The sequence below is a fragment of the Danio rerio genome, chromosome 10 (assembly GCF_052040795.2).
Source record: "Danio rerio strain M-AB ecotype USA chromosome 10, GRCz13ab, whole genome shotgun sequence".
NCBI classification, from domain to species: Eukaryota; Metazoa; Chordata; class Actinopteri; order Cypriniformes; family Danionidae; genus Danio; species Danio rerio.
Window position 1 is genome coordinate 46,323,060 of NC_141030.1, and position 22,876 is coordinate 46,345,935.

General features: G+C 37.9%; 1 protein-coding gene across 1 annotated transcript in view; it reads left to right on the forward strand.

Moving 5' to 3' along the window:
* Nucleotides 1-7,473: 7,473 nt before the first annotated feature.
* npy8ar (neuropeptide Y receptor Y8a) overlaps nucleotides 7,474-22,876 on the forward strand; it is a 40,979-nt gene continuing 25,576 nt past the window's right edge. The window contains exon 1 of the mRNA XM_087268844.1: nucleotides 7,474-7,655. The gene's annotated coding sequence lies outside the window, so the exon portion shown is untranslated. The remainder of the gene's footprint in view (nucleotides 7,656-22,876) is intronic.

Sequence of the window (22,876 nt, forward strand, 5' to 3'; positions counted from 1 at the left end):
TAGGATTTAGGTCTGGGCTCTGACTAGGCCACTCATGGACATTCACCGAGTTGTTGTGAAGCCACTCTATTGATATTTTGGCGGTGTGCTTTGGGTCATTGTCCTGCTGGAAGATGAAGCGTCGCTCCAGTCTGAGGTCAAGAGCACTCTGAAGCAGGTCTTCATTCAGGATGTCTCTGTACATTGCTGCATTCATCTTTCCCTCTATCCTGACTAGTCTTCCAGTTCCTGCTGCTGAAAAACATCCCCACAGCATGATGCTGATGAGCGCTGCCTAAAATTGTTCCAAAGAGTTAAATTTTAGTCTCATCAGAGCAGAGAGTTTAGTTTCTTATGGTCTGAGAGTCCTTTAGATGCCTTTTGGCAAATTCCAGTCTGGGAGTGTCTTCTGTCTGGCCGCTCTACCATACAGGTCTGATTGGTGGATTGCTGCACAGATGGTTGTCCTTCTGTAAGGTTCTTCTCTCTCAACAGAAGAACGCTTGGCTCAGACAGAGTGACCATCAGGTTATTGATCACCTCCCTGACGAAGGCCCTTCTCCCCCGATCACTCAGCTTAGATGGCCGCCCAGCTCTAGGAAGACTCCTGGTGGTTCAAACATCTTTCACTTATGGGGGCCACTGTGCTCACTAGAGCTTTCACAGCAGCAGAAATGTTTCTGTAACCTTCCCCAGCCTTGTGCCTTGAGACAATCCTGTCTCAGAGGTCTACAGACAATTCCTTTGTCTTCATGCTTGGTTTGTGCTTTGACATGCACTGTCAACCCTGGGAGCTTATATAGACAGGTGTAGCCTTTTCAGATCATGTCCAATCAGCTGAATTTACCACAGGTGAACTCCAATGAAGCTGCTGAAACATCTCAAGAATGATCAGTGGAAACAGAATGTACCTGAGCTCAATTTAGAACTTCACGCCAAAGGCTGTGAAAACTGATGTACATCTGATTTTTCAGCTTTTTATTTTCCACAAATTTGCAACAATTAAAAAAATAATTCACATTGTCATTATGGGGTATTGTGTGTAGAATGTTGAGGAAATAAATAAATTTAATCCATTTTGGAATAAGGCTGTAACATAAACAAATGTGGAAAAGGTGAAGCGCTATCAATACTTTCTGGATGCCCTGTAAATCTATGGTTTAGAATAAAACAGACAGTATGTGTTTGTTAATGCCTAAATCATTGTTTTCTGTCTTAATACTCTTAAATAAACACACTTCTCTGTAAATACACTTCTCTACAAACAGCAACAAAATGCAAAGTAGATGGGACAGTAATTGTTAACCCAGGCTCATTCTAAAAAACAAAGTCCCGTGCATGTTTTTGGGGACCACGAAATATAGCTTGGGAGGTACGTATTTTTGCAGTTTTGGCGAATCCGCGAGAGGCCGCTGTGTGCGCTTTTTCGTATCTCAAATGTCTCTTGCGAGTGTCGTTCGCACTCGTGCCATTCTCACGTAAACCCACCAGAGGCCGCTGTCGACCGACCGTCTGTCTGACTGGCTGAATGGTTGACTGGGCGACCGGAAAATCGACTGGCCCACCCTCCTCCTTCCCTCAACCCAACCAATTTTATCGATTGACCCGTCCACCCGCTTACGTTCCTAAACCCAACCAATGGTTTAAAAAAGCCGTCCAGAAAAAGAAAAGCCCTCGTCTGATTTTTACCACGTTTTCGGATTTTACCCCATTCTAACCCTGTTATTCACTTGTTCATTTTATTTTTTGGATTCTGTTTTTGTCTTACCTGATTTCTGGAACCGATCTTTCCCGGACTCGAACCTGGTCGTTGTGGTCTGCGACTTTTTGCGACTCAATTCCGCCGACGTACATTTCAAGAGTTCACACTTGATGATTGATTATAAAAGCTTGTTTGGCATGCTGTCCCGGGAGAGAGCCCTGAGCTCATGAGATCCTCGAGCCCAGGGTTCCCTCCCGTTGCAAGGTGGGAGGGGAGTTTGAGCTCAGGTAGATCTCGAGAACTCCCGTGCTGTAGTAAACAATGAACCTTAAGTGATTGCTCTTGGAGATAACTACATACTAGGAGCATGTCTATGGTGCCGATTTGGATTAGTCAATTAACTTAATTTGCATGTTTTTGGACGGTGGGAGGAAACCGGGGAACCCGGGGGAAACCCACGTGAGCACGCGGAGAAAGTGCAAACTCCACACAGAAATGTCTGCTGGTTTGGTAAAGCCAGGAACCAGAGACATTCTTGCTGTGAGGCAACAGTGCTATGCACTGGGTCACCATGTCACCCATCTAGGAAGAAGGAGGAGAAGGGGTGGAAGGGGGGACTCTGCAAAACGAAGATAGCAGTGGAATGAAACCCAGGGTATTTATAGTAGTTTAGGAGTCATCTGATTGGAGCATAGTGAATTTGATAATGCGGATCCAGCTGCTAGCAATCATAAGCACGTGATCCTCTCGAAATTAGTTTATACATAAACTTCATGACGAGCTAACGGGACACACTGGTTGCGACGGGAACCCTCCACACGGAGGTAAGTGGTCACCTGGTGAGCGCCAAAAGGAACGGCATCATAACGCCTCGTAGCGTTCGCTTAAAAAATTTAATGCAGCCATACGTACCTCCGGCTACATAATTCATGGTTTCTAGAAACGTCCATGGGACTACGTTTTCCGAATGAGCCTAGGTTGGTAATTGTTAAATAGTGATTAATCATTTATTGTCACAGTAATTTTATTTTTTGCACTACATACAAATCCTACTTATGTTACAGTAAAATACTGTTTCCTTTCATTACAGCAGATCACTGGCTATTTTAGAGTTATTTAACGCATAATCAACAGCAAGGGATAACAGTGTATATTCAATAGCATTTCCTTGGCTTTTCAGATCAGGGTCTATACAGGAAATACAACCTACTCGGAGAAATCCTCACTAAAGCGAGTCTCTCCTCTTGAAGAAGAAAAGAAAACAACACCTTGAAGATCCTTCACAGAAAAAAACAATAGCATTTCTTTCCTCGAGCTCTGCACTTCAAAGTGTCTTTGGCTCCCGAAGTGCTCCTGAAAGTGGTCGAGAAACACAGTCATTTGCATTTCAACAGCGTGGATTTTATATATCAAAAAGAGCAAGAAATAAGAAGTAAAAGATCACATTTGGTCTCCCCCCCTGCGAGGTTTCTTGCGTAAGACGCGCTTTGCTTTACATCACGAATACGCCAAAAATAGCATAGAGCCTTGCACAGTAAATCACAGGCAAAGAGGCAGCGGAGTGAGTATAATATTTCTCGGTTCACACGTCAAGGTCTAGCCATCACCTGCAATGCCACAAAAAGTAAGTCAAACTCCCAGCACACCTCTAATCTAACACTGGCTGAAGCAGCAGCATTGTGATTTCTCCCTCTGTTCTTCCTGAGATGAAAGAGCGTGATTCGTAATGGCAGTTTCTGCCCTCGTAGTCTTGCCTTTTATTATCTTCTCCCTGTGATCCCTTTCCCAGGGCCTGAAAACTCATTATTCGCACAAATTGATGCGATTACCAGTTCTCGTCGATACACCGGTGGAGATTTCTCGGATTTCATTTGTTCTTAAATCACACTGGCATGCTCAAATGAGGAATTAATAATTTTTTACTCGTAATTGTGTCAAGGAGCAGCACTTCGAAGAGAGCCCAGCAGCCACAGGACGTCGACATCACGTCAGATTGATGTTGTACCTTAATGTCGTGAGCACGTGCATTTTGTTTGGAGATGAAAATCGGTTTAATGTCAGAACCCAACACCAGCAGTGACTAGAGTAACTTGGGGGCCCGGCAGGGACCACTTGTACTTTTAACACACTTTAACATACATCAAAAACTACTTAAACAATTATTAAGTCTTTTTTCATGAATCACTCTTCAGTCTTCATTGACAAGCTAATTAAATAGTCAAAATAGTCTTCCTTGTTAATTTATTAATACTTTGTTTTATAGTAGGATAACACGTTTTTAACATTCAAGTACATCAAGGCACATTTTTGCACCGGTAAACTTTAACAGATACATTCATTCATTCATTTTCTTCTCGGCTTAGTCCATTTATTAATCCGGGGTCGCCACAGCGGAATGAACCACCAACTTATCCAGATGCCCTTCTTCTGCAACCCATCTCTGGGAAACATCCACACACACTCATACACTACGGACAATTTAGCCTACCCAATTCACCTGTAACGCATGTCTTTGGACTGTGGGGGAAACCGGAGCACCTGGAGGAAACCCACGCGAACGCAGAGAGAACAAGCAAACTCCACACAGAAACGCCAACTGAGCCGAGGCTCAAACCAGCGACCTTCTTGCTGTGAGGCGACAGCACTACCTACTGCGCCACTGCTTCACCCAGAGATACAGTTGAAGTCAATATTTTTGTCCTCCTGTTAATTTAATGTTTCCCAAGTGATCTTTAACAAACCTGCCCTTGGTTTGTTAACCAGTTAAACTACTATTTGGGGATTTCCGCCTGGATTTTGCCTACCCAAATTTAAAAGCTTCCCAAATCCACATGCAGAGGTGCAAATGCAAAAATTTGGTATCATTTTAAAGAAAACCCTTTGAATTTTCATCAAAAACTATTGAAAGTGTTAAAAATTTCTGTATATGTCGTCTGTGTTATAATAAACACCTAAAAAAAAGAGGCCCTTTTTGTATTTGTTTTTTTATAAACTCAAATTTGAAAGTGTAGCTTTAAGGGCTCTGTGTGGTCTAGCGCGCTGTAATTAGTGATGGTGGTTCCTGCACATGTCTGTAATCATAGGAAAAAGGAAAAATGTCTCCATTATAATCTATGCAAAAGTTATTGTATTTCAACTGATGAGAGGTGCTGTACAAGCCACAGGGAGCGATCATTGTTTCATATTTCACTATTCTTTTGTTTGATCAAACATAATTCACTGTGTTTGGACCACGTCAGACATATAAAAGCATTACTTATGCACATCACCTCAAAAACAGAGGAGAATGGCCCTGAAGCGCACAGCATAATGTAACAGATGACAGCTGTCTGTGCTATCCGGGGCTGCTTATTGATCATAAATGTATTGTTTACACTTCTGCGTCATGGAAACACCGAGATTCATTCAACAACTGTTTGGCATATGAATATAATTCAGTAAAAAGAATGCTAGAACTCGGCAAGAGCTTTCATTTGAGCTATAACTTGTACATGTGCCATATGAAAAATATGAAAATGAACAAATTTAAAATACCCAGCTCGGGTATCCAAAATACTGTGTATTTAAGTGTGTATAACTTTTGTACAGTAGAAAAAAAACCAAAGTGATGCATATGTGGATAAAACGTAGATTCTACACTGTCTGGTGCAATGCTAGCCCTTTAAATCTTAAAGCCAAAGTCGGTGACGTCAAAGACCCGGTACCAGGTCCGATGAACTTAAACATTACTTTAAATGTTTAAATCCTTAAATTTTTACAGTATTTCCTATAATACAAAAATAATTCTTCTGGAGTTTTACATTTTATTTCTTATAGTTTGTCTTGTTTTTAATAATAAAAGAAAAACTATTTTAAGGTCAGTATTATTAGCCTTCTTAAGAAATATTTACTGTATATTTTTGATTGTCTACACAACAAACCAGTTTTACAATAACTTGACTAATTATTCTAACTTTCCTAGTTAATATAACCTAATTAAGTTCTTAAATTACACTTTAATCTGAATACAACTATAACTAGTAAGATATGAATCACTAACTGGTCACCATGGGAAAGACAAAAAGTAGTTATTAGAAATGAGTTAGTTACACTATTATGTTTATAAACGTGTTGTAAAAAAAATCATGTGTTTGAAGACCAACAGAGACAGCACGCAGAAGTACGATAAGAGGGGCGTGGCTAAGAGTATCACAGCTGAAACGTCAAACTGACGTCAACGGAGAAGAACGGACACTCTAAAAATGGTCTGATTTTCGAGTAAAATTACCCAAACGATTGTTTTTTAGTGTATTAACTGTTCACCTAAAGACTTAATTATTTAATTTAGACTTTAATAACCAATTCTTTCAAATCGTTTATTTGTAGACAATGCACTTTGAACTGAACCGAGATTACTAATCACTTTATATTTATCCATATAGCCTAAAACCAATATGTAGCTTATTGAATATATAAAAAAAGACCATTTACTTTAAAAGTGCGTCCAATCAAAAGTGGCTGAGACTTTTAATTTAGCATGCACTGTACTAACTCTGAGAAGGGGGCGGGGCTTTCTCTGTGCATCATTCCCTTCTAGCAAAGTAGCGGTTTTTCCTAAGGGAAACAGCCGTGGACGGAAGTTAATGAGTACTAATCATATTATTTATTAAATTATTCATTAAATTGTATTTATTAATGTCCAACCCTATAACCATCACAGTAATGTAAAAACTGTATACAGAGTATTATTCATTCTTTTTATAAAATTACACATTAAATTGTATTTAACACCTACCCCTACAGCCTGACAGTAATGTAAATAATATATATTATTGTTTTACAGTGTCACATAAATGATGCTATATTAAAGTGAGCATACACAGCTGTATCCCATGTAGACCTTACCCAAATTTACGAAATTAACGAGAATTATCTATATTATTTATTAAATTACCCATGAAATTGTATTTTTATTAACGTTTACCCCAACTGAAACCTACACCCAACCATCACAATAATGTAAACAGTAATTATACAGAATATTGTTCATTTTATTTATTAAATGGCCCATTAAATTGCATTTTATTAATGCCTACTTCTACCCAAACCCTAAACCTACCCCTGACAGTAATGTAAAAAAAAATTATATATATATATATATATATATATATATATATATATATATATATATATATATATATATATATATATATATATTATTGTTGTACAGTGTTACGTAAATTATACATTATTTATGTGAGCATCCGTAGCTGTATCCCTTCTAGGCTTAATGTAAGAGGGGCGTGGCTAATAATATCACGTCTGAAACGTCAGACTGACATCGATCGCAAACTTTAAATATCGTCCGATTTTCAATTAAAAATGGCCAAAACAATTGTTTTGTTTAGTAGATTGACTTAATCTAAATACCTAATTATTAATTTAAGACTTTAATAACCAATCCTTTCAAATAGCCTTGTTTATTTATGCAATTTGAACTGAACACGATCGAGAATACATTTAATCATTTTAATTTTATTAGCCTTAAACCAATATGCAGCATACATCGGGTGTGTAAACACACCATTTACTTTTAATTAATAATTAATAGTCTTTACAGTATCACAGCAACGACTTATCAACGACAGCAGTCAGCCTTAATTAGCCATCTTATTAATTAGCCTAACCTTTTCTTGCAGCGTTTCTATCAAAGCCTGTTTCTCTCCAAACAACACACCAATGAAAGCCGCGCGCGAAGGCGGGAGGAGGACACCAAAATCCACGCAAACTTTCCCAGCTCGTTTGATCTCGACACTTTCCATCTGAACGCCTGAAGTTCAGTCAGGAGGATCAGACAGATGCTGGTGCTGATGCTGAGGGCAGTTTTAGCATCTTCCTCCTCCTCCATCATTATAATAATAGTCGAGTTCGGGCTCAACACCGCACCGTCGGCTTCATCCCCGCCGGAGGAGAAAAAAAAACACCGCGTTACCCGGTAAGAGAGCTTTAAATATATACAGTATGCTGGATGTGTCGTGCTGGAGAGCCTTAGAAATGTTATAAACTGTGTTTTGAACGTGATCAGATTTGAACGGAGATGTTTACAAGCGTCTGAAGGAATTTCTAGGATTCCTCGCGTTTCTGTGCTGAGTTATGCAACTGATTTCCATATATTCTTGGCGTCTTTGAGATGGACTGTGAGGAATTTCTTGATAAAAACAATAAGCCTTGGGGTTCTCGGGTAAACTTTTAGCTTTGAGGAAAGACATTCAGGGCGAAGCAGTGGCGTTGGCTCAGTTGGTGTTTCTGTGTGGAGTTTGCATGTTCTCCCTGCGGTTTCCTCCGGGTGCTCCGGTTTCCCCCACAGTCCAAACACATGCGGTACAGGTGAATTGGGTAGGCTAAAATGTCTGTAGTGTATGAGTGTTTGTGTGAATGTGTGTGTTTCCCAGAGATGGGTTGCAACTGGAAGGGCATCCGCTGCGTAAAAACTTGCTGGATAAGTTGGCGGTTCATTCCGCTGTGGCAACCCCAGATTAATAAAGGGAATAAGCCGACAAGAAAATGAATGAAAGTCATTCAAACACTCTGATGTACATCTGCTCTGTATTAATAACAAATGCAATGTTGCGTCAAATAAAATATGGACAAACTCAAACGCTGGCTTAAATTCGGTCGGTTGTTTAAAGGGATAGTTCATGATGCAACAATTTAATTTCGTTGTTGAGTAGTTATGCAAATGATTTCCATAATCTTGAGATAAATTGTGAGGAATTTTTTGATAAACAAAAAACAAAACAATAAGTCTTGGGTTTCTCGGGTAAACTTCTGGCTTTGTGGAAAACCATTTAAAACATTTTGCTTATATCTGCACTCTAATAACAATAATAAATGCATATAATATTGTGTCGAATGAAATACGGATAAACCCACACGTTGGTTTGAAGTGGGTCCTGTGGCTTAAAGGGAGTAGTTCATGCAAAAATTAAATTTCTGTTAAGTTGCTACTGATTTTCAAAAAATGCTTGGCGTTTTATAGATGAATTGTGAGGTATTTCTTGATATAATATAAGCCTTGTGGTTCTTGGGCAAACTTCTAGCTTTGTGGAAAGTCATTCAAAACATTTTCTTAAGTACATCTGCTCTCTAAATTAATAATAATTTTTAAAATGCATATAATATTGTGTCAAATTAAATACGGACAAACACAAATGTTGGTTTAAAGTGGATCCTGTGAATTTAAAAGGGTAGTTCATGCAAAAATGTAATATCTGTTGAGTAACTGATTTTCATAATCTTGGCGCTTTATAGATGGATTGTGAGGTTTTTCTTGATATAAAATAAGCATTGGGGTTCTCAGGTAAACTTTTAGCTTTGAGGAAAGTTATTTAAAACATTTTGTTTATGTACATCTGCTCTGTAATAATAACAACTGCAATGTTGCGTCAAATAAAATATGGACAAACTCAACCGTTGGCTTTAATTCGGTCGTTTGTTTAAAGCCTAGCTCATGCAACAATTTAATTTCATTGTTGAGTAGATATGCAAATGATTTCCATAATCTTGAGATAAATTGTGAGGAATTTTTGATTAAAAAAAAACCAAAGCAAAACAAAACAATAAGTCTTGGGTTTCTCGGGTAAACTTCTGGCTTTGTGGAAAGCCATTTAAAACATTTTGCTTATATCTGCACTCTAATAACAATAATAAATGCATATAATATTGTGTCGAATTAAAAATGGACAAACCCGAATGTTGGTATAAAGTGGGTCCTGTGGCTTAAAGAGGTAGTTCACGCAAAAATGTAATATCTGTTGAGAAGTTATGCTACTGATTTTAATATAATCTTGGCGTTTTTTAGATGAATTGTGAGGCATTTCTTGATATAATATAAGCCTTGGAGTTCTCGGGTAAACTACTAGCGTTATGTGAAGTAAAACATTTTGCTAATGTACATCTGCTCTCGAAATTAATAATAATAATAATAATAATAATAATAAAGTGTAACAATTTCAAATAAAATATGGACAAACTCAAACGTTGGCTTAAATTCGGTCATTTGTTTAAAGCCTAGCTCATGCAACAATTTATTTTCGTTGTTGAGTAGATATGCAAAGGATTTCCATAATCTTGAGATGAATTGTGAGGAATTTTTTGATTAAAAAACAAAACAAAACAATAAGTCTTGGGTTTGTCAGGTAAACTTTTGGCTTTGTGGAAAGTTATTCAAAAGTCCTAAGTACATCTGCTCTCTAAATTAATAATATTTTTTAAAATGAGTATAATATTGTGTCAAATTAAAAAGGGAGAAACAAAATGTTGGTTTAAAAAACGTTCTTTAAATTTAAAAAAATAGTTTACTCAAAAAAATTTAGTTTCTGTTAAGTAATTATGCTACTGATTTTCATATGATCTCGGGATGAATTCTGAGGGTTTCAGGTCAACATCTAGCTTTGAGGAAAGTCTTTCAAAACAGTTATGTTCATGTACATCTGCTCTGTAATAATAACAAATGCAATGTTGCGTCAAATCAAATATGGACAAACTCAAACGTTGGCTTAAATTCGGTCGTTTGTTTGAGGCAGGGGTGTTAAACCCTGTTCCTGGAGAGCAACCTTCCTGCAGATTTCAGATTAAGCAACCCTTATTAAACACACCTGTTTGTAATTATCAAGTGCTGTTCAGGTCCTAATTAATTGTTTCAGGTGTGTTTGATCAAGGTTGGAGCTGAACTCTGTAGGAAGGTAGATCTCCAGGAACAGGGTTGAGTACCCCTGGTTTAAGGGATAGTTCATGCAACAATTAAATTTTGTTGTTGAGTAGTTATGCAAATGATTTCCATAATCTTGAGATGAATTGTGAGGAATTTTTAGATAAAAAAATAAACAATAAGTCTTGGGTTTCTCGGGTAAACTTCTGGCTTTGTGAAAAGTCATTTTAAACATTTTGCCTATTTCTGCACTCTAATAACAATAATAAATGAGTATAATATTGTGTCGAATGAAATACGCACAAACCCAAACGTTAAAGTCGGTCCTGTCAGCCTGATCTCACAAGAAAACTTAAGTATTTTACGTTTTGCCAGTTTAAGGTTGATTTATACTTCTGCGACAAGCGCACGCGTATGCTACGGCACTGACGCATAGCCCTTCGCCGTGGCCGTCGGCGTCACTGACGTGAACCTCTCAAAAATTGTAACTACACATCGCAACGACGCATAGCGCAAGCTCTGTGATTGGTCGGCTTGGTAGCGCTGACGAGTCTGGGCAGGACCGAGAGCCGCGTGAATGGTGCTAGCCTGATGGAGCGATTGTTTACAAGTGTGGAGTCCCGTGAAGGAGCTCCGGATGGAAAGTTTTGTTTTGTGTTTACCTCATAGTTAAAGTTGTTGCACGTCCGGCGGTTCCTGCCTCAAAATGAGCGAGTTTAAGCCACTTGTACATCCAGGAAGTGTTCAGTAAAAGCAAAACAGCAGAGAAGAAACTCGACACAGAGGAACATTTACACTTCACTGCCAACTAGCGTTTCGGAGGTGTTAATGCAGACCAACAGAAACAGCGCGCAGAAGTATAAATGCACAGCTACGCGCGTTGCATGCGCCATGGGTCACGCCGGTCACTTGACGCAGAAGTATAAACCAGGCTTTAGTGGCTAATTCGTACGAAATTGTACAATTTTAAAAAGGAGACGTGGCACCTAACCCCACCTCTAAACCCAACCGTCATTGGGGGATGAGCAAATCGTACAAATTAGATTATACGAATTCATACGAATTAGCAACTAAATGAAAAAGTTACGAATTGCCGTGAGATTGTGTTGTTCCTGTGGATTAAAGAGGTAGTTCACGCAAAAATTTAATTTCTGTTAAGTAGTTATGCTACTAATTTTCACATAATCTTGCCATTTTTGAGATGAATTGTGAGGAATTTCTTGACAAAAACAATAAGCCTTGGGTTTCAGGAAAACTCGCTTTGTGGAAAGTCATTCAAAACATTTTGCCTGTGCACATCTGCTCTCTAAATGATAAAAATGCGTATGATATTCATCCATTTATTCATTTTCTTTTTGCTTAGTCCCTTTATTAATCTGGGGTTCCCACAGCGGAATAAACCGCCAACTTATCCACCACATGTTTTATACAGCGGATGCCTTTCCAGCTGCAACCCAGTACACACACACACACTCACGCACACACACACACACACTACGACTAATTTAGTTAATCAATTCTCCTATAGCGCATGCACTGTAAAAAATAAATCCGTAAAATTTACGGTAAAAAAACGGCAGCTGTGGTTGCCAGTACTTTACCGTTAAAAACACGGTACAAACAGTAAAAGTAATTTCTCATTTTTACGGTAAACTACCATATTTTATTCATTTATAGAGGTTAAATGTCTGTATTTTGAATGATCAACATCTACACATCTTTTGTTAAACGGTTAGACACGTTAGCACACCCACATGCAGGTGGTGATGAGGAAGGTACATAATGAGCCAATGCTCATCACAATCAACTGCTCCCACAAGCAGAAAAGAGTATCGGCATTTTGGCCCCGTTTACACTAGTGCGTTTTAGTTTTAAAACGGCGTTTTAGAATGAAAACGATCCGCGTCCACACTCGCGTTTCACCCAGCGTTTCTGAACTGCTCTCCGTCCACACCAAAACGCTGAAAACGCACATCACGTGACCACACACACACTCTCAGGCAAGCGCTGTAGCCAATCTACCCAGATGAGAGCTGTGCTAGTCGGACTTCTCATCAAGCATCTCCCGCTGGATCTAACCTCACTATATTTATTAAACGGAATATTTCTTTCATCTTGTTGTCTTTATTTAACGACATATTCATTGGACATTGGAATCTATTACTTGTTCTCAGGTAACGTGTTTTGGCTGAGAGCAAAGATAAGTTAATGATTAATGTAACCACGTACATTCTGTATATTGACTGATCGCTTGCCTTTATTTCCTATAATGTATAAACTTATTGTATGTTATACTTTTATAATGGCCATTATCGATTAAAACTGATATTCAGCAAAGAGAGGGTGTGTTTCGTATTTTCACTGAAATTGAAAGGAGGCTGTTGTTATAGGCTCCGTTTTGTTATAAATATCCACACAGTGAAGATGACGCTCATATATGCAGCACGACGCCTCAACATTTCTGCTGTCTGTTTAGTTGTTAATATTAAAATGAAAATAGGCAGTTCCATCATGTTTACATTTTATTGTTGAGAAAGTAAAACAACGTAGCCAGGGTGATGTGAATGAAGTTATAAAGTACACTGTTCCCTTTGAAGATTTACCCGTGTCCTCGGTATAGTCTGTTTTCCATATCAAACTGAAAAGAAGAGATGCAGCCATGATCAAACTTGCGAAGTTTTAACTTACACGGAGAAGATGCAGGACTGAACTGTGTGTGTTAGGCTACTTAATATTCAGGAAAAGCCCCAATCAGAGAGGCGAATGTCTGCAGCCCCGCCTCCGTTTTCAGATGTCTCCGTTTTCCATCATCCACATTGAGACGGAGCAGCAGCGTTTTAGAATGAAAACGGCCTCTCCAGCGTTTTCAAAAAGCTCCGTTTTCGGCGCTCGAGAACTCCGGCGTAGTGTGGACGGATGGCGTAACCGTAGCAAAACTTATGCGTTTTCAAACTAAAACGCATTAGTGTAAACGGGGCCTTAGAAGGTGCTCAGTGTCATTCACACAGCTACTGAACACCAGTATGGTAACACGCATAAAATTAAAGTTATGAAATAAACGTTGTTTATCAACATTAGATGTAACATAAATCTCTAATGTGCATAACTGATGGGGAAACAACTAAAAAGATTCATATTAATGCCAATAAAATGCATAAAAAGTTATGTGCCATGCAGGGAATTCTGGGAAAGTAAATTTACCGTTATTCGGCGTATATATTAAGGAAACATAGCGTTAACCAGTTTACGGATTTGTACTGTAGCACTTTTAGTTTTTTACCATTGAAATCACGACCGTTTTTTACAGTGTGTGTTTGCACTGTGGGGAAACCGGAGCACCCCGAGGAAACCCACACCAACACGGGGAGAACATGCAAACTCCACACAGAAATGTTAACTGACCCAGCTGGGACTTAAACCAGCGACCTTCTTGTTTCAGTCAACAGTGCTAACCACTGAGCCACTGTGCCGCCCCTAAATCAGCTTAAGCAAAGCTGAAAAAAAGATTGTATAGCTATTTTCTGCAATTAGCATCATCATTATGTCCCCTGATGTGTGGCTCTTTTATTTATTTATTTATTTTCTCTCCACTGATTGAGAGCCTCAGGTATCCATTTTAAGACGCATAATCTAAAACTGCAATGACCATCTGTTATTGTTCCTATCTGTGCAGATTTTTATTCAAAAATAGATTAAAATGGCATTCTGCCATTACCGTTCTTCAATCTCGTGCCTGTATAATCGTCTCTGTAATGCAATTCTGCTGGTCAAGAGCAAACCCTTGAACTCTAGATAATGCGAGAGGTGATGCGGTCTGAAAAACTAATCTCAGGTGAGTTATTGCCGTCTTGACTGAAGCCAAAACAGTCTCTAGATTATCTCCAGGACATAAGTAATGATCTACTTTAAGAGGAAATGACACCGTGATCACCGTTACCTTGAGATCGTTCACACCTGTCGATCAAAAACACCACAACAAAAGAGGAAAAACCTCCTCATGCAGGAAAGGGAAGCTTTTTTCATCAACATCAACTGCAAACACAAACATCTGATCCTCATTAATTTTGTGTTTCTCAAGCCGCGTAACAGAACAATCACAAGCCAAGAAACATATTGCATTCTGACTGAGATTATCGGCTTTTATAGACAAGCAAATGACAGCTTTTTGTTTTTAATCCCACTTGTGAACAGTGTGTGTTTTTCAGAATGACTGTTTAGCAGTCAGCTCCATAAAGTGTGACATTATTCACCTCGAATTGACACTTTAAAACAATTCTGGGTTATTTCAACTTAATTTGGGTCAAATATTGACTAAACCAGTTAAAACCACTGAGTTAATTTTCCAAATGAATATGATAGTTCACCCCAAAATCAAAATTCATCATCACAAAAGTCATTATTTACTTCATTTGATTTTTTCCTTCTATTCTGGGTTATTTCAACATATTTTGGGGTTAAATATTGATCAAACTATTTAACCGCTGAGTTCATTAGCTGAATTAAATGAATCGTTCTCTGAAAAAGGAAAATTCATCATCACAAGTCATTATTTACCTCTTTTATTTATTTTTTTCTTCTATTCTGGGTTATTACCAATTAAGCATCATGTCAACGCCTCAGCCTACCTGAGTGGGGGGGTTCCACCATCAGTGTGCAGCATCCACCTGGATGACGTGATGGCAGCCATTTTGCGCCAGATCGCACCAGCTGATTGGTAGAGAGGAGACAGAGATGAAACTAATTGGAATATGGGGATGGTTAGGAGGCCATGATGGACAAAGGCCGGTGGGCAGATTTGGCCAGGATGCCGGGGTTAAACCCCTACTCTTTTTCGAAGGACATCCTGGGATTTTTAACGACCACAGAGAGTCGGGACCTCGGTTTAACGTCTCATCCGAAAGACAGCGCTCACTGAGCAGTATAGAGTCCCTGTCACTATACTGGGGCATTAGGACCCACACAGATCGCAGTTTGGGCGCCCCCTGCTGGCCTCACTAACACCACATCCGGCAGCAACCTAGCTTTCCCATGTGGTCTCCCATCCAGGTACTGACCGGGCGCAGCCCTGCTTAGCTTCAGTGGGCGACCATGTGAGAGTTGGAGAGAGCTAGCTGCCGGCTGTATTATTGCTGACCATGTCCATCCTTTTATGACCACAGTGTATCCATCAAATATTGACTAAACCATTTAACCGTTGAGTTAATTTTCCGAATTAAAGGGATAGTTCACCGCAAAATCAAAATTCATCATCACTAAAAGTCATTATTTACTTCATTTATTTATTTTTTTCTTCTATTCTGGGTTATTTTAGCATAATTTGGGGTCAAATATTGACTAAACTATTTAACCGCTGAGTTCATTTTCCGAATTAAAGGGATAGTTTACAGAAAAATCAAAATTCCTCATCACTAAAGTCATTATTTACTTTATTTAATTTATAGTTCTTGTATTCTGGGTTATTTCAACATATTTTGGGATCAAATATTGACTAAACTATTTAACCGCTGAGTTCATTTTCCGAATTAAAGGGATAGTTTACAGAAAAATCTAAATTCCTCATCACTAAAGTCATTATTTACTTCATTAAAAAATATATATATATTGTATGCTGGGTTATTTCAGCATAATTTGGGGTCAAATATTAACTAAACCAATTAACCACTGAGTTAATTCGCTGAATTAAAGGGATAGTTCACCCCAAAATCAAAATTCATCATCACAAAAGTCATTATTTACTTTATTTATTTATTTTTTCTTTTATTCTGGGTTATCTTTTTAATTCAGAAAATTAACTCGGAAATTAAATGGTTTGGTCAATATTCGACCCTAAATTATATTAAAATAACCCAGAATAATAGAAAAAAAATAATGAAGTAAATAATATTTTTAGTGATGATGAATTTTGATTTTGGGGTGAACAATCCCCTAATTCAGAAAATTAACTCAGTGGTTAATTGGTTATATTATATAAGGGATTTACCCCAAAATCAAAATTCATCATCACAAAAGTCATTATTTATTTCATTTATTTATTTTTTCTTCTATTCTAGATTATTTCAACATAATTTAGGGTCAAATAAGACTTTCTCCAGAAGAAAAAATATTATAGGAAATGCTGTGAAAAATTCCTTGCTCTGTTAAACATCATTTGGGAAATATTTGAAGAAAATAAACTTCACCGGAGGGCGAATAACTCTGACTTCAGCTGTATCTTCTTGATATTTCTCAGCATGTTGAAGGTGTCTTCATGTGCTGTGTTCGGTGGTTTCCCATGCATATGTCAGTCTGCTGTGAGGCGCATTAGCCTGAGAGGGATCTTTCCCAAGCTTAAAAAGGTGCCGATGAAAACACAGAAGGTCAGCGCATGGATTTAATACATTTTGATGGACCGTCAAACTTCATCAGCCGGATAGGAGCTAACGTTATGGCAAGCCGAGTCCACTTTAAGTCATTCTCAAGAGATGAACTGTTGAGTTTCTGACGATATCCAACTGCTGATATTAAGAATAAGCATGTTAACATGTTAACTACACTGTAAAAACATTTGTTAATTTACAGTTTCATTATTTTGTGATTCACAAGGGTTTTATTTACGGTTGCATTATGGGATGTTGATCTCTGCCCTGTCTACTTTTGATGTTATAAATTCAACTCAACAGTTTAACAGAGTGACTTTTATTGACATTTTAGGCATTTGAAATAATATAATGTATAATAAATAATAATATAGAGAGAAGGGTGAGGCAGTGGCGCAGTAGGTCGCTGGTTCGAACCTCGGCTCAGTTGGCGTTTCTGTGTGGAGTTTGCATGGTCTCCCTGCCTTCGCGTGGGTTTCCTCCTGGTGCTCCGGTTTGCCCCACAGTCCAAAGACATACGGTACAGGTGAATTGGGTAGGCTAAATTGTCCTTAGTGTATGAGTGTGTGTGTGTGAATGTGTGTGTGGATGTTTCCCAGAGATGGGTTGCGGCTGGAAGGGCATCCGCTGCGTAAAAACTTGCTGGATAAGTTGGCGGTTTATTCTGCTGTGGAGACCCTGGATTAATAAAGGGACTAAGCCGACAAGAAAATGAATGAATGAATGAATGAATATAGAGAGAAATAAGTGTGTAAAATGTACTGGTGGTTTATCAGGTTTCTGTAGCATAATATACAACACCAACCCAGACAATACAGCACTGCACACTATTAAAATGTCAATAAAAGTAGCTTTTTACAACTTTTCAACATTAAAAGTTGTTGGAAGAAAGATTAAGGTATTATAAAGCAATTCAAAAGCAGAAATAAACTGGGAAAAATAAAAACTTGAATCACAAAATATGGAAGAAAACTGCAAATTTACGGATATTTATATAGTGAAAATCACTGATATCAAGAATTTATCCTGAATAGAAGTTAAAGCAGCTTGCCATAGTGACGTGTCTATAAAGTGCTACATTTTTCTGACATGTGTTTTGTTTAATCCCTCCTGTAGGATGTAATGAGCACTTGTCTCTCTGTCAGCAATGTGACAAAAGCCAGATTGTTTAATTAATTTTTACATTTTTTAATTATTTTTTTTTATTGCATGATACACAAAATCAGCAGCAATATATATATATAGTTGAAGTCAGAATTATTAGCCCCCCTGAATTATTAGCCCCTCTGTTTATTTTTCCTCCAATTTCTGTTTACCGAGAGAAGATTTTTTTTCAACACATTTCTAAACATAATAATTTTAGTAACTCCTTTCTAATAATAGATTTATTTTATCTTTGCCATGATGACAGTAAACTATATTTTACTAGATATTTTTTAAGACACTTCTATACAGATTAAAGTGACCTTTAAAGGCTTAACTAGGTTAATTAGGTGAACTAGGCAGGTTAGGGGAATTAGGCAGGTTATTGTATAACAGTTGTTTGTTCTGTAGACTATCAAAAAAAATTTAGCTTAAAGGGGCTAATCATTTTGTCTCTAAAATGGTGTTTAAAAAATTTAGAACGGCTTTTATTCTAGCCGAAATAAAGCAAATAGAACAAAAATACTATCAGACATACTGTGAAAAATTTCTTGCTGTTAAACATAATTTGGAAAATATTTTAAAAAGAAGAAAAAAGATTTAAGGGGGCTAATAATTCAGACTTCAACTGTATATATATATATATATATATATATATATATATATATATATATATATATATATATATCTTAGATTTAAGGATCCAGACAGACAGTAAGATTGTTTTAGAAGCTGGTTGGAGCGTTTCCTTCAGCCCCGTGGCCTCAAATCTGACATTTAAAGATGTGCCGAAAAGCTTGTCACAGATTTTTTGTCTTTTCTCTTCCCCTCGGTGAGAAAAACACAGATAAACAAGAGTAAATGTTAAAGCTGTGTGGAAAATGAAAATCCTTCATGTCATTTACCTTTCTCAGCATTAAAACACTGTAAAATTCTGTTATAAGAACAAAAATATCACATTTGAACTAATGTTTTTACTCTGGATTAGTAAAAGAGGTAGTTTACTTAAAAATGAACATTGCTCACTATTTACACTGCGATTTTAAACATCTGTGAGTTTCTGTTTTCTGTTGAACAGAAAAGAAGATATTTTGAAAAATGATGGAAACCTGTAGCCATTGACTTTCATATAGGAAACAAATACTACTGGCTGCTATTTTCCATCTTTTTACATTTACATTTACATTTAGTCATTTAGCAGACGCTTTTATCCAAAGCGACTTATCCAAAGACTTTTTATCGTCTTTTTGTTCATTAGAAGCAGAAAAAAAGCAAATATGTAAGGGAAGGGTTTAGGTAAGAGTAAATGATAACAGAATTTTCATTTTTGGATGAACTGTCTCTTTAAGCTTACATTATATTAAATGTGTTTATTTTTAAATACAATTACCATTTAGGATGACTAATGACAAATACAGTCAATATTATAATTATAATGAATGAACTTGAGTGAACAAAAATATGTAGATCCAGTTTTTTTACTATATACAAGTTAGTATACAGTTAGTTTTTACTATATACAGTATATAGTTAAAGTCAGAATTATTAGCCCCCTTTTGATTTTTTTTCCTTTTTAATTATTTCCCAAATGATGTTTAACAGAGCAAGGAAATGTTCACAGTATGTCTGATAATATTTTTTCCTGTGGAGAAAGTCTTATTTGTTTTATTTAGGCTAGAATAAAAGCAGTTTTACATTTTTTAAACACCATTTTAAGGTCAAAATTATTAGCCCCTTTAAGCTATTTATCAAACCATCGTTATACAATAACTTGCCCAATTACCCTAACCTGCCTAGTTAACCTAATTAACCTAGTTAAGCCTTTAAATGTCACTTTAAGCTGTATAGAAGTGTCTTGAAAAATATCTAGTAAAATATTATTTACTGTCATCATGGCAAAGATAAAATAAATCAGTTATTAGAGATGAGTTATTAAAACTATTATGTTTAGAAATGTGTTGAACAAATCTCCGTTAAACAGAAATTAGGGGAAAAATAAACAGGGTGGGGGGGGGGGGTGCTAATTCTGACTTCAACTGTATATATCAGGGGTGGGCAAACTCGGTCCTGGAGGGCCGGTGTCCTGCACAGTTTTAATCAAACACACCTGAACATGCTAATCAGTGTCTTCAGGGTTAATAGGAATCTATAAGCAGGTGTGTTTGATTAGAGTTGGAGCTAAACTGTGCAGGACACCCGTCCTCCAGGGCAGAGTTTGCCCACACACCTGGTATATATATATACACAGTGGCTCAGTGGATAGCCATGTTGCCTCACAGCAAGAAGGTTGCTGGTTTGAGCCTCGACTGGGTCAGTGTGGAGTTCCAATGTTCTCCCTATGTTGGCGTGGGTTCATTCAGTTGTTGCGACCACTGAATAATAAAGGGACTATACGCCAAAATGAAAATGAATATATATATATATATATATATATATATATATATATATATATATATATATATATATATATATATATTCATTCATTAAATTTCTTGTCGGCTTAGTCCTTTTATTAATCCGGGGTCGCCACAGCGGAATGAACCGCCAACTTATCCAGCAAGTTTTTACGCAGCGGATGCCCTTCCAGCCGCAACCCATCTCTGGGAAACATCCACACACACACTCATCAATACGGACAATTTAGCCTACCCAATTCCCCTATACCGCATGTGTTTGGACTATGGGGGAAACCGGACCACCCGGAGGAAGGTAGGGAGAACATGCAAACTCTACACGAAAACGCCAATTGAGCCGAGGTTCGAACCAGCGGCCCATTTGTTGTAAGGCGACAGTATATATATATATATATATATATATATATATATATACACATACATACATTTTTGTTTAATTTTCTAATTAACCATCATATTTCTTCCAAAAATAAAATATAACTGTCATCATTTATAGAATTTATTTTCCTTTTTTTTTTGCACAAATTTTTAAATTAAGTTTTCCCCCAAAAAAAATCAATGTTTTAACTTTAGTATGATAATCAATAATTGGTGAAATAACCATGATTTTCAATCACAACAAATAAAAGCATTTGCTAATCTGACCAAATTGTTATTTTCTGTGAAAAAAAGAAGCTCTTAATAGCAATATATATTTAACATTTATTAGAAATACTATCAGACCTTTAAATAATGACAACAAATATTACAATTTATGCCTAGTTCAGACTGCGTGATTTTAGCCCCGATTTTGGCTCGCCGACAGGTTTTGAGAAATCGCCGACAAATGCCTGAAATCACAGGCAAATCTGTGTTCGTGCACGTGAGTGACAATCACACAGTATGAACGATCAAAGACGCGATCTGAGAGAATCGCTGATGAGTCGCCGATGCCTGTGAGATATTTGGTGTGCTGAATATCTGGAGCTGTCGGCGATTCAAATCATGCCGTGTGAATTGAGTTTTGACTGAAATTAACATCAGCGATCGCCTACAGCCAATGAGAGAGCAGCTTTCACTTGCATGTGCGTGTGTGTGTATACCTGCTGCAGGCCAGCGGGAGGCTGGGGGAGAAGTTAAAAGCGCTCTTTTTCGGTTTATTTGGACCCACGAAATGGAGGAAAAACTAGTGGAGGTTTGACGGGACTCAGGAGCAACCGTGTCTGTTTGACGTTTCATACAGAAATAAATCAGTTTATTATCAACGTTGAGGAGAAATGGCTAATTCCCTTTAAACCCAGGTGAGCAAACATGTACATGTTCTACCCCATTAAAGGCTTCTTTCTCATTATGTAGTTAATAACAATAGATATACTACATGTTTTTGGCTGTGAGACGTAGTTTGGACGAAGTTGTCAGCGATTCTCCCTATAGTAAAGTCATGGAATGTGAAAGTCCCTGTCGCCGAACCATCTTGCAGTGTAAACAAAGCAGCGATGAAACGCAAGCCCAGATAGTCAAGCAGTGTGAAAACATCTGTGACACGACTACTTTGAAAATCATGCAGTCCGGGACTTCCGGTGGCGCGCGCTGCAAGATGGCTGCTCGGCACTGAGCTCCTTACAAATACCTCCGATTATAACATTTTTTTTCTTCAAATTGAGGATAAATTCCTAATTAAAATAGAACATCAACTCCTTCTAAAGAATGGCAACTAGTAAAAAGACGATGTCTCCTCAAAAACAAGCTACAGGAAACAAACGACTAAAAACGCTTGATGACGACGTGGCCTCCATCGTCAGCCATGCAATCGAAGCGCAGCAGGAAGCCTTGCGTGAAATGGTCTTCGGCATGTTAACAGAGGCAATAAAGTCCGCTCTTGCTCCTTTCAATGACTACATTAATGAAAATGGAACTGTTCTTCGAGCTATAAAAGAAGAAATAGGCTCTCTGGGTAAGAACATGGCGTCGATAACATCAAAAGTAGATGATCTACAAGGAAACCTTCGCAAAACTAAAAAAGATACTAATCATTGCTTGTCTCAGCTTGACCAAATACAACGAAAATGCACGGATTTGGAAGATCGCTCACGACGCAACAATATCCGTCTGGTCAACTTACCTGCGGGAATGGAAGGAGACGACCCTATCGGCTTCCTTCAGAAAACGCTCCCTAAATGGATCCCGGACCTGTCAGGGCGTTCAAATCCAATAGAGATTGACAGAGCTCATCGAGTCTACTCGAATTCTAACTCAAACAGATCACGAGCGATGATCTTTCGACTCCTTCGTTATCCGGACAGGCAGGCCATACTTCAAGGTGCACGTAAAGCAAAGCCCACACTACCCGGAGGAGCGCGTCTGGAATTCTATGCAGATTACAGCGCCGCGACCGCACAGAAGAGAAAAGCGTTCTCGGCCGTCAGATCCAAACTCCAACAAAAAGGTGCGGAAACTTTTCTAATTTACCCAGCAATACTGAAAGTCTCATTCAAAGGCCAAAAATACTCGTTTGAGACGCCGGATGAAGCCGAGAAATACATCGAGGGACTGGAGCGAACAACGTCAGCGCCGGCTCGCAGGTCTTTATATCCTCAGCTCCAGGAGGCAATGG